At 41.8% G+C, this 15,118-nt stretch overlaps 1 long non-coding RNA gene across 3 annotated transcripts in view; it reads left to right on the top strand.

Annotated features, from left to right (window-relative positions):
* Positions 1-10,086: 10,086 nt before the first annotated feature.
* The window catches only part of LOC109286441 (uncharacterized), a 46,088-nt gene continuing 41,056 nt past the window's right edge, over positions 10,087-15,118 (top strand). The window contains exon 1 of one of the 3 annotated variants that reach the window (XR_002094479.2): positions 10,087-10,376. This is a non-coding gene — a long non-coding RNA (uncharacterized LOC109286441). The remainder of the gene's footprint in view (positions 10,377-15,118) is intronic. The other 2 variants (XR_002094478.2, XR_002094477.2) reach the window with 2 other exon arrangements.

The raw sequence follows: 15,118 nt of genomic DNA, 5'->3' as shown, positions 1-15,118 counted from the left end.
TGGGCGGGGAGGGATGTGGGGGATGCATTGTTTGTGGGGGGTGTAATTGTGTGTGGGGGAGGTTGTGGTTGTGGGTTTTGTGGGTGAGGGTTTGTGGGTATAGTAGCATGTGCATGGGAGCCCCCTATGCATGCCTCCCTGAGCCAGTCAGCTCCTGCCCCCACCCCACAACAGCCTAGGGCCTGCAAGCCCTAGGTGCCTCCCCAACACTCCCAGCAGCCCACAGCCCCCGCACAGCCTGCACCCACTCTAGACTGACCCCAGCAGAAGTAGATCAGCTAGACGCACACATAGCCCTGACCCAGCCCCTGTGCCTGCTCTGCACTGCTTGATCATGGCATGTCATGCCACCCCCTGGACATGCACCTGGGCTGGGACATCTCCACAGTAGACTGCCTTTCTAGAGAGCTTCTAGTCCCAGCCCTGCAGTACTGGAGACCTGCACACAGCCCCAACCTACCCTGCATGTGATGTGGGATCACCTGCTCATGCTAAACAACTGCAGCACCAGTGGGGCAGAGTGTGCTTGGCATGGGAGAAAAGTGGCCTTTCCCTCTCAGCACTGCCCAGCGCTTCCTGCATCAGCCACCTGGAGCCCACACTGGGCTGCTCTGTGGCTCCTCTGTGCTGCCCCCACTGCCCTGCAGAGCAGCCTGGAGATGGCGGTGACAGTGCAGGGCAGCCTGGCATGGGCTCCTGGTGGCTGCTTCAGGAAGTGCTGGGCAGTGCTGAGAGGGAAGGGCCACTTTTTCCCCGTGCAGAGCACACACTGCCCCGCCAATGCTGTGGTTGTTGCAGCTGTTCAACATGAGCAGGCGAGCCCACAGCAGGCATGGGGTAGGGTGGGGCTGCGTGTGGGTCCCTGCCAATACCATGGGGCTTGAGCCAGCAGCTGCCACCTCCTGGGCTGCCTAGAAAGGCAGTCCAGTGTGGAGCTGCCCCAGCCCCAGTGCATGCACAGGGGGCGGCAGATTGATGCCTGGGCCTCCTGAGACCCGCCACAGGCCGGACAAAGCTCCTCCATGAGACAGATCCAGCCCATGAGTTCTATTTTGCCCACCCCTGTCTAATATCTATTTCCTGTGGCAGCCCATTTCACATGCATATTACTCTTTACAGGAAAAAAAATCTCAACATCCAGTCTAAATCTATTCTTTTTCATTATATAATCTGGTATTGAAAACACGTTCATTTCCCAATTCACAGTGTGACTGCCATATGTACTGTATTTGTATACCATTATTAAGTCACCTTTCAAACTCCTTCTTTCATAAAATCTTTGAAATCAGAGACTGAAAAGACCTTTTCATTCATTCTATTTATCCCACTGTCAGTGCAGAACTGTTCCTTATAGGACATTTGCAAGTGCTTGGTTCAGTTTAATTTAAAATTGTCTCCAGCAGTGGGATTTCTAATCCTTCCCTTGAGAAATTATTTTGCAGCCCAGTGTAGATTTTTCCTTATATCTACTGAGGAAAGACTTTTCTTATTAAGGAGAGCTGTCTAATTCACTAAGTATGCAATTTTTAAAATGATCTAGGCTTTTTTATTTTCTGATCCTCTCTTTCTTCCTCCTCTTAAAGTTTATTCTACCCTCTGACTGTAAGAATCAAGCCTCCAGTGATTTATCTAGGCATAGATGTTGCAGTGCCCACGGCCAGTGTGTTTAAGGCCAGCTCCAACTGGAGATGTATTGGAAATGTTGGCAGTAGTTTAGGAAAATCTATTATGCATAGTGGGAGTTGGGTCAACAGTGATGAAAATTTGAATTTTACCAAGATAATTGAAGAGATTACTCACAGAGCTTGCTCTGTGCTTGATTTCATCTTTATATCTGTTCTGGGTATCTCAGATACTAGTTAAAGTTAGGGGATTCCAGAAGCACACTGGTACTCATACACTATCATTTCAAATGTGTCCCAGTGCATCCTAGTTTTAAAGAGGGGCTAAGGATATGTGAACAGCTCCATTTGTCTTAGTGTGATGTGAACTCTGGAATGTGCTGATGACAATGTAAATGTTAATACAGTTAACTAATTCAGTGCTGATTATGGGACAATATTTGAGTAAAATCATTTCTCCTCTCAGCTAACTGACCCATATGAATACAGGGCCTTCCATTAGTCTCCCACACAGTAATTATATTATTATAAGCAGCCTTGAGATTGTTCTGGTTTATGCAAGAGGGTCAAGAGGCTTCTGTATAGCCCAGTGGTGCATAGAATTTAAAGGTGGTTTAAAGGTGGTTTAGAGGAAACTTTGCCATAACCTTCTGCTCACTATTATAGCATGTTTTGTAGAAACTGTATAATATAGAAATGCTTCTAAAGGGTAGCACTGGAGAGTGAAATGGAAAAATTATTTAGACTGTAAGATTTTAAATCCAGTCCTACATACCATATTTTCTAGCAAACTTCATGAATCTTTTTTCCAAAAATCAGCTGCTGGAAATTGGGTGCATGTTATGAGGGAATATGGCAATATCAGTTTCCACAGAGTATAAGTGTCGCTGCAGAGGAGGAGGGAGCAAAAGTAATGCTGCATACTGGTCTCCCCAGTTGCTGTTACTCAGCTACTCACTGCTATTTACTAGTATTTTCATCCTTCATTCTGCCTTTCAAAAACCCAGTGTTTATGTTATCTGTGGGCATATTGTATTATAGAAAATATGGACTCCCTGGGCTGTTCTAGGGGAACTTCAGAACTCCTGAAATTTGCTCCAAAATTTTCATTCACAGCTAAATCCCGTATATACCAAAAATGCAAGAGAGCATATTGTAGGGGCATCTCTGCTACATCCCCTATTCTCCAGCCACATAGAAAAGAAAAACTTCTCCAAAGTGACTCTGCACACCTGGATATTCACCCTTTTACTGATTAAGTACAATCTGACTGGATAAGGTCTAACCAGGTTTAGGATCAGACTACATCATCAGAGTGATGCAAAATGATAGACGAACATCCATATAGACCCTGATAATTTAACCCATGTTCATTGGCAATCCCTCACAGTTGAGGATGACTGTCTTTTATGATTGCTTTTTCTGTGGGTCTGAAGATGGCTGACAAAGCCAATTGGGGATCGACAGACTCTGTTGCAACTCAGGCACATGTTTCTGTGCAGGGTAAGTGGCTCTGGATTCTTGATTCAGTCCATGGCGCACAGTTTCTGCCACTCTTGCTTTTCCATCGCCTGTTGTCATGTCCTGTTACAAAATACAGAGATCCTTCCTCCATTTAGGGTGGTCCTGAGCAATAGTCTCCCATGAGTTAATGTTGATGTAACATTTTTTTTCAAGTTGTCCTTGAGGACATCCTTGAAGAACTTTCTCTGCTCTCTTCTTTAGCATATGCCTTGACTGTGCTAGGAGAATAAACCTTGCTTCAGGAATCTGGAGTCAGATGATGTGGCTGGCCCAGCGAAGTTGATGTCATATGATCATAGCCTCAATGCTCATGGTATTTGCTTTGCAAGAGGATGATAATGTTGGTGTATCTGTCTTTCCACTGGATTTGGAGGATCTTCCATAGGTAGCATTGATGGTACTTCCCTAGTGACTTAAGGTGTCCCCTGTATGTTGTCCACATCTCATCTCCACACAGTAAGGTGGGGATCACCACTGCTTGATAAACCATGAGCTTGATTTCTGACGTTGTGATCTGCAAACATACATTTCCTCAGGCATCTGAAGGCTGCACTTGCACTTTTAAAGTGATGTTGGATTTCTTTGTTAATGTGGATTTCTTAATCCAGACCTACCTTGATAGAGGTTTAAGAATTCTTTGGCTTTATCTGATTAGATAGCTCCTTAACAAAAGGTGAGATTCAGTTCTATATAGGAAAAATAATGAAAGAGAACTCAGTTCCTAAATTAAGTATACCCCATTGACAGAACTACAAACAGTGTAACAACAACAGATTTCTGGCTAGAGGAGCTCTATTATATCACCAAATGTGATAAATTCTCTCCTGTACAAGCATTTATTGTAGATTTTCTCTTATGTTTAGGCAGTTTAACATCACTTGTAGTCAGCTGTTCCTTTCTATGGGTGAGTGGGAGACTCTAGGCTCAGTCAAAAAAGGAAAAAAAAAATGTTATTAATGTGCCTTTTGAAATCTGGTCTAAAGACAAGAATTTTTTGTTTCATGGTTTCAGGCATAGTCACCTTCTCAGCATCTCTAATTAATCTTGCCCCAGCTGCTGACTCCGCAGGTGATGACACTCTCCACTTGTCAACTAGGAAATACAGCTTTAGCAATAGAGAAAGGTTTCCATCTGTAAGAGTCTTAAAACCTCTATTACATACTTTAAAATATATGTTCCAGGGATCTTGCTGATTTAACTGAGAAATATTTTGACTTTATAAGTTTTCAAACTATAAAATGAGAAGAGTTCTACTATTTTTTTTCAGATCTAATCAAGGTATCAACACTTGTTTTTACAATAAATAGTTTTTATTCAGTCATTTATCTGAAGTTACCAGTCAAGTTTCAAATTGCCTATCTAGCTGGAAAGATTTACTTGCTTTTTTTTTCTTAGAAGAATTACAATTTCTGATTAAAGATGTTACATTGCATTTTGTCTAAAGCAACCTTAGGGCATTGGGTATGCTCCCTGCTACCCAAGAAACACTATAAAGCTTACTGCCTTCTTTACCAATGTGCAACAAGTGCATAGAAAATCTCACACAGTCAGGTAGCAGTCTAGCAAAGATCAAGTAAGCACACATAGCATATTACTATCATGGGTTGGATTTCAATAGAATTTCCTATCTTATATCTGATAACTCATCAGAAAATCATGGTAAAAAAAGAGAGAAAAAAAGCAGTATAAATTCCCATTGGTTGGACTGGGCAAAAGGGGTGAGGTGGGCATGCCATGCATCAACCAGAATAGAAAAAAGCCAACGTGTCATTCAGCCATCTTGTTTTAACTAAGTAAAGCCAATCGGAGAACACGTGGCAATGGGGAAGCAATTAATGTGCTCTCCGAGGTGCTTATTATAGTGTTCTTACCTGATGGTTCTTATTCTTGTTGGTTTGTCATGTTCACTTACTTCCTAGATGATGTTAAAATTTTAAAATTATTTTTAAATATATTTTTTTAATTATTCAGGGACCTTCCCTTGGTTCTGTGTTTATATAATACCCAGCACAATGGGGCCTGGTTTCTACATAACAGATAATCTACCCTTTCCTTCCTAATGTGATATTGTTAAAACTTTGTCTTATTTTTTCTTTTTTTCATGTTTATCAGTTTGTATGTGCAAGGCCCATGTTACTTGAGGATGAAATAGCAACAACTTCCCCTGTTAGATCTAGAAAAATTATGCCTGTCCCTATCTAGATTCTCTTGGTATTGGTCAGGCTAAAAATACTGTAAGAACAGCATCTCTCATTTCACAGTATTTCAACCAGCATAGGGAAATGACTGCTGTTTAAAAATTACAGACTTTTTAAAGGAAGTTTAAATAGGTCTTCCACTGGAGAACATTTTAAAATGGGTCATGCCTGAGAAAGGGAGTTTGGGTATTATATTTCAACCATAATATGCACTGTACAAAGCATTTGTATTGTGTTTTCTGACTTTAACATCTATTCCAAACTGGCAGAAAATATGTAGACATTAATGAAGATCTCCATTCTTCAACAAGTGAAGCTTTTGAATAAGGTCACACTCAAGAGCAGCTCCAGTAAAATTAATAACATGGGTGACCATGTTATAAGCTTACAGAATCATGCAAGTCCTTGCACATCATCGCCAGGTGACTGCAAGAAGTTACAAAGTAAATACATAAATAATTAGATCTCTTGTATTATAAAGAGGGAATGTATGTCTGAAGGAATAGAAAAGATCATTAAACAATATGTTATCCTTAAACTAGTACAAACATGAAAATGGAGAAACCACTTTGGCTTGATCAGGATCATCTGTTCTAGTCACATAGGAGGATCTTGTTTTCTAGGCTACACCTCACTATTCTTTGGAATATGACAAAAAATAAAAAAGGGATCAGTCTCCAGTTATGCCTGGTGCATCTGACACACTGAAACAAAGTTTTCAAGTGGATACTGCCAACATACATTATCTGATTATTTTTCACAAAAGCAGGAATCTGTATCCCTCCCAAGAGAAAATGAACTGAATACCTGGCTTTTAAATGATAATGATGAAATAAACATTTCAAACCTGCATCCCCAAAAGAAGAAAGAGGACTGACAAACCAGGCAGCTTGGAAAATGACATTATTAAACTTAAAACCTTTTATAAAAAGAAAATAGATAAAGGCCAACAGAAAGACCTGGTTGCTTTAAAACGAGAGCTTAACGTGCAGCATTTTAAACAACACTTGTTCTTAATGAAAAGTGCAAGGTGGAGATTCAATGAGAAGGGCCATAAACCTGATAGGATAATATCCTGTCAGTTCAGAAAGTGAACTCACAGAAAAACTGACCAAACTCACAGAAATTAAAGCAGACATTAAACATTTTTGCACTGATATACATTACTCCCAGATAAACAGAGCTAACATTGATGGCTTTCTCTGCAAATCAGAATGCTCTCATACCAACATTGTAAATCCTTGGAAGCTCCAACAACAAACTATTGTAGAAAATCTCCCCTGTGTATTCAGGATTTCACAAAAGTAAAATCTCCAGGGTCAGTGTATGGAACATAATTTCTATAAAGCTGTTAAATGGTAACAGCCCTTCTTCTGACAAAATATTTTTAAGAGCTTTTGATACATAATACCTATCAGCAAGCCCACATGAAGAGACTACCTATGCATTTTGCAAAGTGAGTTGGCCTACTGGAGACACTTGTTCATACCAAAGCATTTTTACTGGTAGGTGAACCTCAGACAAATTTAGTATACAGGTAACACAAAATCCTCAATGCCTGGATGATATTTTTATCTGAAATAGAAATGCTTGGCATTAAAAAAAAAACCCTACCAATTTGATGTCAGAGAGAGGAAAAGAGGATTCTGAATTAAAAATCAGCTCAGCATCTCAAATGAACCAGTGAAAATGACACGTATACATGTTCAGTATAGAGGAGTGAGACATAGGTTAACCAGATGGTCAGAATTTTGCAGTGGAAATAATTGGATACCTTTGTCTGTCTTTAGTATACACATGGGACAGATAGATGTGGGAAGTGTGAATGACTGTAGGAGAGACCATCAAATGCTAAGGCTCACTTGTACAGGTGATAATTTGAAAATTATAATTCCCCTACTGTCTAAACCTTCAGGAGGCTGAGGGGAGAATTTGATTCCTGGGCAGTTCAAGGACAGAGTGAAAGTGAAAAATGGATCATGGGGGTAGGTTTGAGGGGACAATGAAGGAGACCTTGCACATCTCCAGCATTGAGGTTTGAGACACTGTGATGTGCTAAGGTCAATTAGAAGCAAAACAAAATATAACAGACAGTGGAGTCATGAGAACATTTAAAATTGGTACCAAAGGCCATAACAGTCGAATTTCAGGGACAAGAGATTTGACAACACTCCCTGGTGTTACAACAACCCACAGAAAAAAAGATATTTTATATTTAGCCATGAAATAAATCAAGGGAGAGCATCAAATATTATGAATCAAGATAAACATGATAATTATGGTATAGTCATATTATATTTTTATCAGTTTACAGATTATCAGCATAAATCTAATAAAGAATAAATATGTTTGTCTTCTCTTAGTATATGAGGTTTAACTGAGAAATGTTATAGGGAAAAAAAGAATCAAAATTACAAGAGCACTGCGTTAGTTGGTAAAGTCCCACTGAGAGTCAATAGATATATAGGTTCTTAGGAGCTTCTAAAAACAGTTCAGTTTCTTCAGGAAGCATTACCATATCTGTTTGTTTTTTGTCTGTTTGCTTTTCTTCCCTTCCCTTTTCTACAGCCAAAGGAAGGAAGACAAGAGAATATCAACATTAATGAAGGTTAAATGTTAAAGACCCAACTGTGGAACCCTTCCTCACCAAGTTGAGCAACTTGCAAGAAGCTATTTCTTTGATCCAGCTTGACTGTACTTTTGAGGAAATACTCATGGGCATGAACACAGCTTATGCAAGTGCATATCCTGTTTGCTGCTATGGCTAACACCTGCTACCCTCAAAAGCAGAAGACAGTCTGAAACATCCAGTTATAGGATAACTTGCCTGGAAGAAAACTTCCCAGTCTTTGTTTGGCTGTCCTAGTTGGAAACACGAAGGTTACATTCCTATCTAAAATTACTAGTATTTTAAAATCCTTATTTTAACAATTCTGGATACTCTCTTAAAATCTGAGCATTAGTAATACTGTTGTGGTTAAAAAAATGAGCTCTACATGCTTAACTATGGGTTGCATGAAAAAAGTATTTCTCTTTATCACTTTTAAATTTTCCCATAATTGTTCCTTTTACACTTAATATATTTTAACTTTCATTTAGTAATTGCCTGAAGGATAATAAATTATTTGTTTTCTTCATACTGCTTAACCACAAAAAAGCTCTCAATAAGTACTGTATCTTATTCTTTTCTTTTATACATAAACACACACACAAATAAAAATGGAGGAATTGTGTTTATTCTTTTAAAAAGCAGTTGTTTGTATAACTCCCTGGGGAAAACTGCCTCTGAAAGGGTGGATTATTTAGAAATTGATGCTCCTTTGTAACTCATATTTTCTTAATTATGCAGGATCCAGAGAACACATGAATTAAGATAGTCACAGATAATACATTTTATTGAACAGAATTCTTAGCATCATCTCTTAGATATTTCTCTATGACTGGATTCACATTTGGATGGTTTACCATTGCAAACAAGAATGGTACACGCTCAGTAAAACCTTAAATATCACTCCATTATGCCCCGCTCCACATTGACTTCGAAACTGTTATACAGTTTTAAACCAATCCATTAATTATTATTTACTCACTAACAACTCTACGTTACACTGTAATTAGTTCAGACACTACAGTGTCTATGGCACATATAACCAAACACTAAATTGTCATTATCATTATTTTTCCCAATTTATGTAGCACTACAAATATAAAAATTCAGATGTAATTATACTCCAGTAATTTGGAGGTACGCATTTGTGGTCACAATCTTATATCTACTGATGTTCAAATTGCAGATTCTCCCCTTCAGTTGTGTGTTTGTGCCACATTCTACTTAAGCATACTGATCTCCCCATGCAGAAGTACAAACATGGACAATGTGGGAAATCTACTGGTTCCCTTCTTTTTTTGAAAGAGATGACAAGAGGCAGCACAGTTGTGAGGAAGCTGGCCATTTTGAATCTTGACTTTAGGAGACAATAATAAATATGCCAAAACCAAGGCAGTTGTCTGTTTAACAGCATGTTTCATTTGATTTCAAGAATAAGAAAAGGCACCCAGAAAGCAAAACAGCCAAAGGTGAGTCATCAGAGCCCCAAATAGTCTAATTTCCTGTGGAGATTTATTCCACAGCTAGGCCTGTTCATTGAAATTTAATTTGTCTCTGGCTCACATGAATTTTATCCTGAGTGAAATTATTTGCATTGTTTTAAAGCAATGTTTTTCAACCTTTTTTCATTTACGGATCCCTAAACAATTTCAAATGGAGGTGCAGACCCCTTTGAATTGTAGGTATGGGTATTCACATACTTTTGATTGATCATAGTCATCTTTTGTGGACCCATTCCATATAGTCTGCAAAGCCCCAGGGGTCTGTGGACCATAGGTTGAAAACCACTGTCCTAGAGGAGCATAGTGTTATCTGTTGATCATTAATTAAGGTACTGATTTACAGGATCCAGAGAACACATGATTTTTTGTGATATCCTTGAATCACCTGTGGAAATGCAGATAAGATACATGATATCAGATACATTTTGAAGAAGAAGACAAGAAGATCCACAGCTGAGGGTTTTCAGGAGAAAACAAGTCCTGCTATTTTTGGTCATTTTTGAGGTGGTAGACATTCCAGAGAGACAAGAAATAGATACCCTCTGACAAAAGAACTAAGATGAGTTGATGATGAAACTGCACTACTGCAAGGAAGGCAGAGAAGGGCTGCCAGTCTGTGAGAACTGGAAATCATTAATGACATGGAGAATAATTTATGTTTCAGTGCAAGCAGCATGTAAAATTTCTCTCCCTTGTTTTCAAACTGTCATTTCCATTTCCCTTCCATTACTCTGCAGGTTCTTGGGCACTATGTCATGTTTGTATCAGAACTTACACCAGAATGGAGTGATCTCAATTTATGAAGGCTATTGTCCCTGGCTTTGCCCTTGGCACAATGACCAGAACTTCGGTAGTAGATGCATCATAATACCTTAAATTGCCTGTCCCTACTTCAGGCTGGATCCCTCATTTCTCATTAAAGGTAGGTGCAGACATATTGTGATTGTAGTTCAGGAGTGTCTGGTACACACATTCACCAGTGCCAAGAGCCATGTATAGAAACCAGACTAAGTAACTGTGGAGGGATAAGTGGGTGGGATTGGGCTGGGTGGGGGTGACAAGCAAAACCACAGTGATGTTGGTGAGTCCAGGGAGATTTTTAGGATTGGGGAGGATTGGCAAATCTGGGTGGGGAGGTCTGCAGGGTGGGGAAGGGGCAGAGAACTAAAAATACCCTGATCAGAATAGGGGCTGGAAAAACACAGCCCCAGAATTAGAGTGAGCAGCTGGGCTTTCCCAGCTAAGACAATGGGGATTTGAAGCCAGGATGACCAGAAGATACAGGCTGGATCCTCAACACCACCACACCACTGGTCAGACATAAACCCCAGCCCAACTTGGTTCATAACCTGAAGATAGTAATGCAGAGTCAGGTGACCAGGGGGAACCATGAACCCCTGATTAGAGGGCTATAAAACCCCTCCTACTTCCTGTAGGACTTGTTCCAGCAACATTACTTCTGTATGTGCTCCTTGGATCTCTTCCCTATTCCAGCCCTGCTCTTGCCTTCTTCCTGTTGCTCCTGCCTGATCCCAGCCTCTGCACAATCCTTGCTCCTGCTTTTTTGGAACTCCTAGCTCTGATTTATCTTCCTCCTTGGATACAATACTGCCTTAACCTTTGACAGTAAGACCTAGACCTTGACTCATACCTGGTGTGACCTTGGCTGGCTTATGGTAATTCACTGAGGCTCCTGTTAGATGTGAAAAAACAAAACAAAACAGCTCATTACCAGAAGAGGAAGCACTTTAGTTTGACCTGGGTCCCCTGCATTGTATAAAGATTGGGGGCTTCAGTAGGACTTTTTGTCACTTTTTTTCTAAAGCTGATTCAATCATCTATTAGATAAAAGCACCAGAAAGTCCCACTGAAGTGCCTGATCTATACAAATGTTGGGCAGGTCAAACTAACACGATGCATTTTCTGGGCATATACTGTGCTCAGAGTGAGGGTGCTCTGAGCTGAAAGTAAAGTGCCAGATTTTTTTTTTCCATGTCTGTAAGCAGCCTGAGTAACCAGCAACAGCCTGGTTGATCCTAACAATTTTCTGGGACCCCCAAGACATCCTAGGGCCATGACTCCCTGGGGCTGTGGATCCCACCAAAGTGCCCTGATCCATGGAGGATTTCATGGCCATTTTACCTGCTCTGTGCCCCTGAATGAGATCTCTGCAGGCCCAGAATTAGTCTCTACAAACTCAGGTGGCCACACTACAACAAGAAAATGCTACCTTGAAGCTACAGCCTGGCTCACCTGCACCAGCCATGGCCCCACCTGTAGCCACCACTCTAGATTTCCCCGAACCTAAAGTGCCCCTGCCATAATGCTTCCTTGGGGACCCTCAACAATTCTGGGTGGGGGGGGGAGGGGGTTGTCAAACTATGTCAATTACTATTTGTCCTGTGCTTCTATTCCATTTGTCCTATCCAACTGACAAGGTCAAGGTAGAGCTTGTAATTAGCCTATTAGTGGGGTCCTGGCCTGGGTCTCCTCTCTGTTGTAAGGCACTAGTTCCCTTCTGGAGGACCTCAAGAGGTTTCTTAAGGCTATGTAAGCTGGCCCCTTCTGGTCATACACTGCTGAAATAGTCCTGAACATCCTAAGGCAAGGTCTTCAAATGGTCAGCCACTATGTAGCTGAGTTCCAGCAATTAGCTGGAGACAGAGACTGGAACAAGGCTGCACAGCTCTTCCACTTCTGTCAGGGGCTTAATGAAAACATGATGGATGAGCTAGCCTGAGTGGAAGCTCCCACCTGCCTGGTTCCACTCTTTGATCTGTGTGACCACATAGACCACCACTTCTTAGAAAGAAGGATAGAAAGGTCTTAAGCCGCAAGGAAGGATCCTCTGTGTATGATTCATGCTCCACAGTCCTTGGTGGGGGGTAGAGGGCTGGAGGAGGAATCCCTGAAAGTCAATTGTAGGTGACAGTGGCTATCTCAGACAGAAAGAAGAAGGCAATGGTACTTAGGCCTCTGCCTATACTGTGGTGGGACAAGCTTGCCCTATCAAACACTGGGGACCCGTGCCAGCAGGAAACTGCTTGCCTGGAATAGAGGGGTCCTGTCTGAAAGAGGTACTATGCCCTCAACAACTTTTACCACTGGACATCTTGTCCATAAAAAGGAAGAGTACAAAGTGCCCCTGGCCATCACCACTTCTGTTAGCCTTGTACTTTTCTCATCTTGCTGTGGCTAAGGTCCAGAAGATTGCTCTGGTAGACTCTGATGTCTGACAATTTTATGGACCAGTACTTTGCTGGAGCAAACTACATCCCTATTGTGTGCAGGGCCAACCCCATGACCATTGAATCAATTGACAGCTCCCCACTCATTTTGTGGCCCATCACCCTAGAGACAGCTCCTCTCCTGTTTTGCTTACCAGGGTCACCACAAAGTATTGCAATTTGGCTTGATTCATTTGGCCCATGCCCCCAGGGTACTGAGAATGACCTGAGGTCCCCTTCACAGCCTTCAAATCCTCTGGCTATCTGAAAACATTCATTCCAGTTCAGCCTCCTGCCAGACGGTTTTTCTAACACCCATAGAGGCTGTTAATGCACTGATTGGCTGCAAAGCGCTCCTGTAGGGAAACATATATGCACAAACACTTGGATGCTGTGGCTACCCAGTCAGTGACTTTCTGCAAGGATGGGGCCTACTCATGTTCAAGTAGTTGAGGCTCACTAATTGGAGGCTAGTGCCTTCCAACAGGGAGGAAAGCTTCTAAGTTACCCTCTCAGCTAAATATCGGGACCTGGCATATGTCTTCAGCATGAAATATGCTGGTGTCTTACCACCCCACAGGCCATTTTACTCCAGGGGCTGTGGTTTGTTTTGCCCATCTGTATTCACTCTTGGAGCTGTAAATAGCTCTGTGGGACTACCTGCATAAAAACCTTGCCAAGGGATCCATCCAACATATGACCTCCCCATCTGGGGCCCCCATCCTCTTTGTAAAGAAAGAAGATGGGTCCCTTCATCTGTGCATGGACTACCATGCCTAAAACAAAGTCACTTTGTGTAACCGGTACCGTATCCCTCTCATTAATGACATCTTTGAGAGATTGGGATAAGCACCAGTTTTCACCAAGCTGGACCTATGGGGCCTATAATCTAGTTCTCATCTGTGAGGGTCACCAGTGGAAAGATTACATCCTGGATGGTATGGCTATTTCAAATATCTGGTGATGCCTTTCAGCCTATGAAATGCTCCAGTTACCTTCCAACATTTCATAAATGCTATTTTCCTGGATGTACTGGACCAGTTTGTGGTCATATATTTGGATGACCATTTTCTCAGAAATCCAGGAAAAGCATGACAGGCATGTCTGCCTGGTCCTGAGATCACTGCCAAAACCACCTGTGTGCTAAACCTGAGAAACGTCAATATGACGAGAACTTAGTGGAATTTCTAGGGTATACTATCATCCCAGAAGGGCTATGGATATACCCCCACAAGATAGCTGCAGTACTGGAATGGGGTCCCAAGGAAGTGCATGAGGTCCAGAGATTTCTATCTGGTATTTCTCCAAACTGGCAGCACAAGTGCCCATCTCAAAAAGGGGGTTCCATTTCACTGGTCCCCTGAAGCCCAAGCACCTTTTGATTCCTTGAAGCAAGTACTCACCTCTGCTCCCATTCTGAGCCCCTCCCCACACCCCAGCCCTTCCTTTTCTAGTTGAGGCAGACTCATCTAATTATGCCATTGGAGGAGTGCTGCCCCAGTGCTGTGGTGCCCATGAACCATCACTTTATATTGTTTTTTCTATTCCCTAAACATGACCCCCAGGTAATGCAACAAAGACATTTTAGATAAGGAGCTACTGGCAAGCAAGGAAGCTACCACAGAATGGCACTGTCTTTTAGAGGGGGCCTGGCATTAGATACAACTTTTGACAAAACATAATAACCTAAATTACCTTCACTCAGCAAGAAGCCTTGAACCAACAATAAGCTTGGTGGCCCCTGTTATTTTCCCAGTTTGATTTTATAATTACATTCTGATCTGGGAGTCACAAGGGCAAAGTGGACACCCTGTTCCAGACGGGAAAATACAGAGAGAGTTCCCCTCAGATAGACACCCCTGATCCTGGTATCCACAAATGTCATAAACAGTACCAGGACAAGAAACTTACTTGGACTCTTCCAGACCACCCTTAACTAAAACACTTTGCTAGCTAAAGTGGCTGCCCTATTACAGAATCTGAGAACTCACCCTGACCAGGACTACTATCTACAAGAGTGTATACTCTATCACTGGCAGCATATCTGTGTTCCCTAAGGGCAACCCCAACTTCAAGTACTCCAGCTGGGCCACAGCATCTCAATGATTGGACATTTTGGCCACACCAAAATAAGGAAGTTCCTCGCTCAATGTTTTTGGTGTCCCCAGAGGCAATCTGACATTAAGGCCTATGTTAATTCCTGTGATACCTTCTCTCATGCCAAGTCTCAATGAACCAAATCCTTCAGTCTTCTCTGGCCTCTGCTCACTCCCTCCCCACCAGTCCCCACCCGGGACAACAGTTTCCCTAGATTTTATCATGGACCTTCCTGCCTCCCAGGGGTACACCACAGTTCTGGTGGTGGTGGACTTGCTAACAAAAATGGCTTGCTTCATTCTCAATCAGGGCAAGCATACTACTCAAGACACAGCCCAGC

The sequence above is a fragment of the Alligator mississippiensis genome, chromosome 1, assembly GCF_030867095.1.
Source record: "Alligator mississippiensis isolate rAllMis1 chromosome 1, rAllMis1, whole genome shotgun sequence".
Classification (NCBI taxonomy): Eukaryota; Metazoa; Chordata; order Crocodylia; family Alligatoridae; genus Alligator; species Alligator mississippiensis.
Note: the sequence above shows the minus strand (reverse complement) of the source record. Positions and strands in the feature narration are given on the sequence as shown.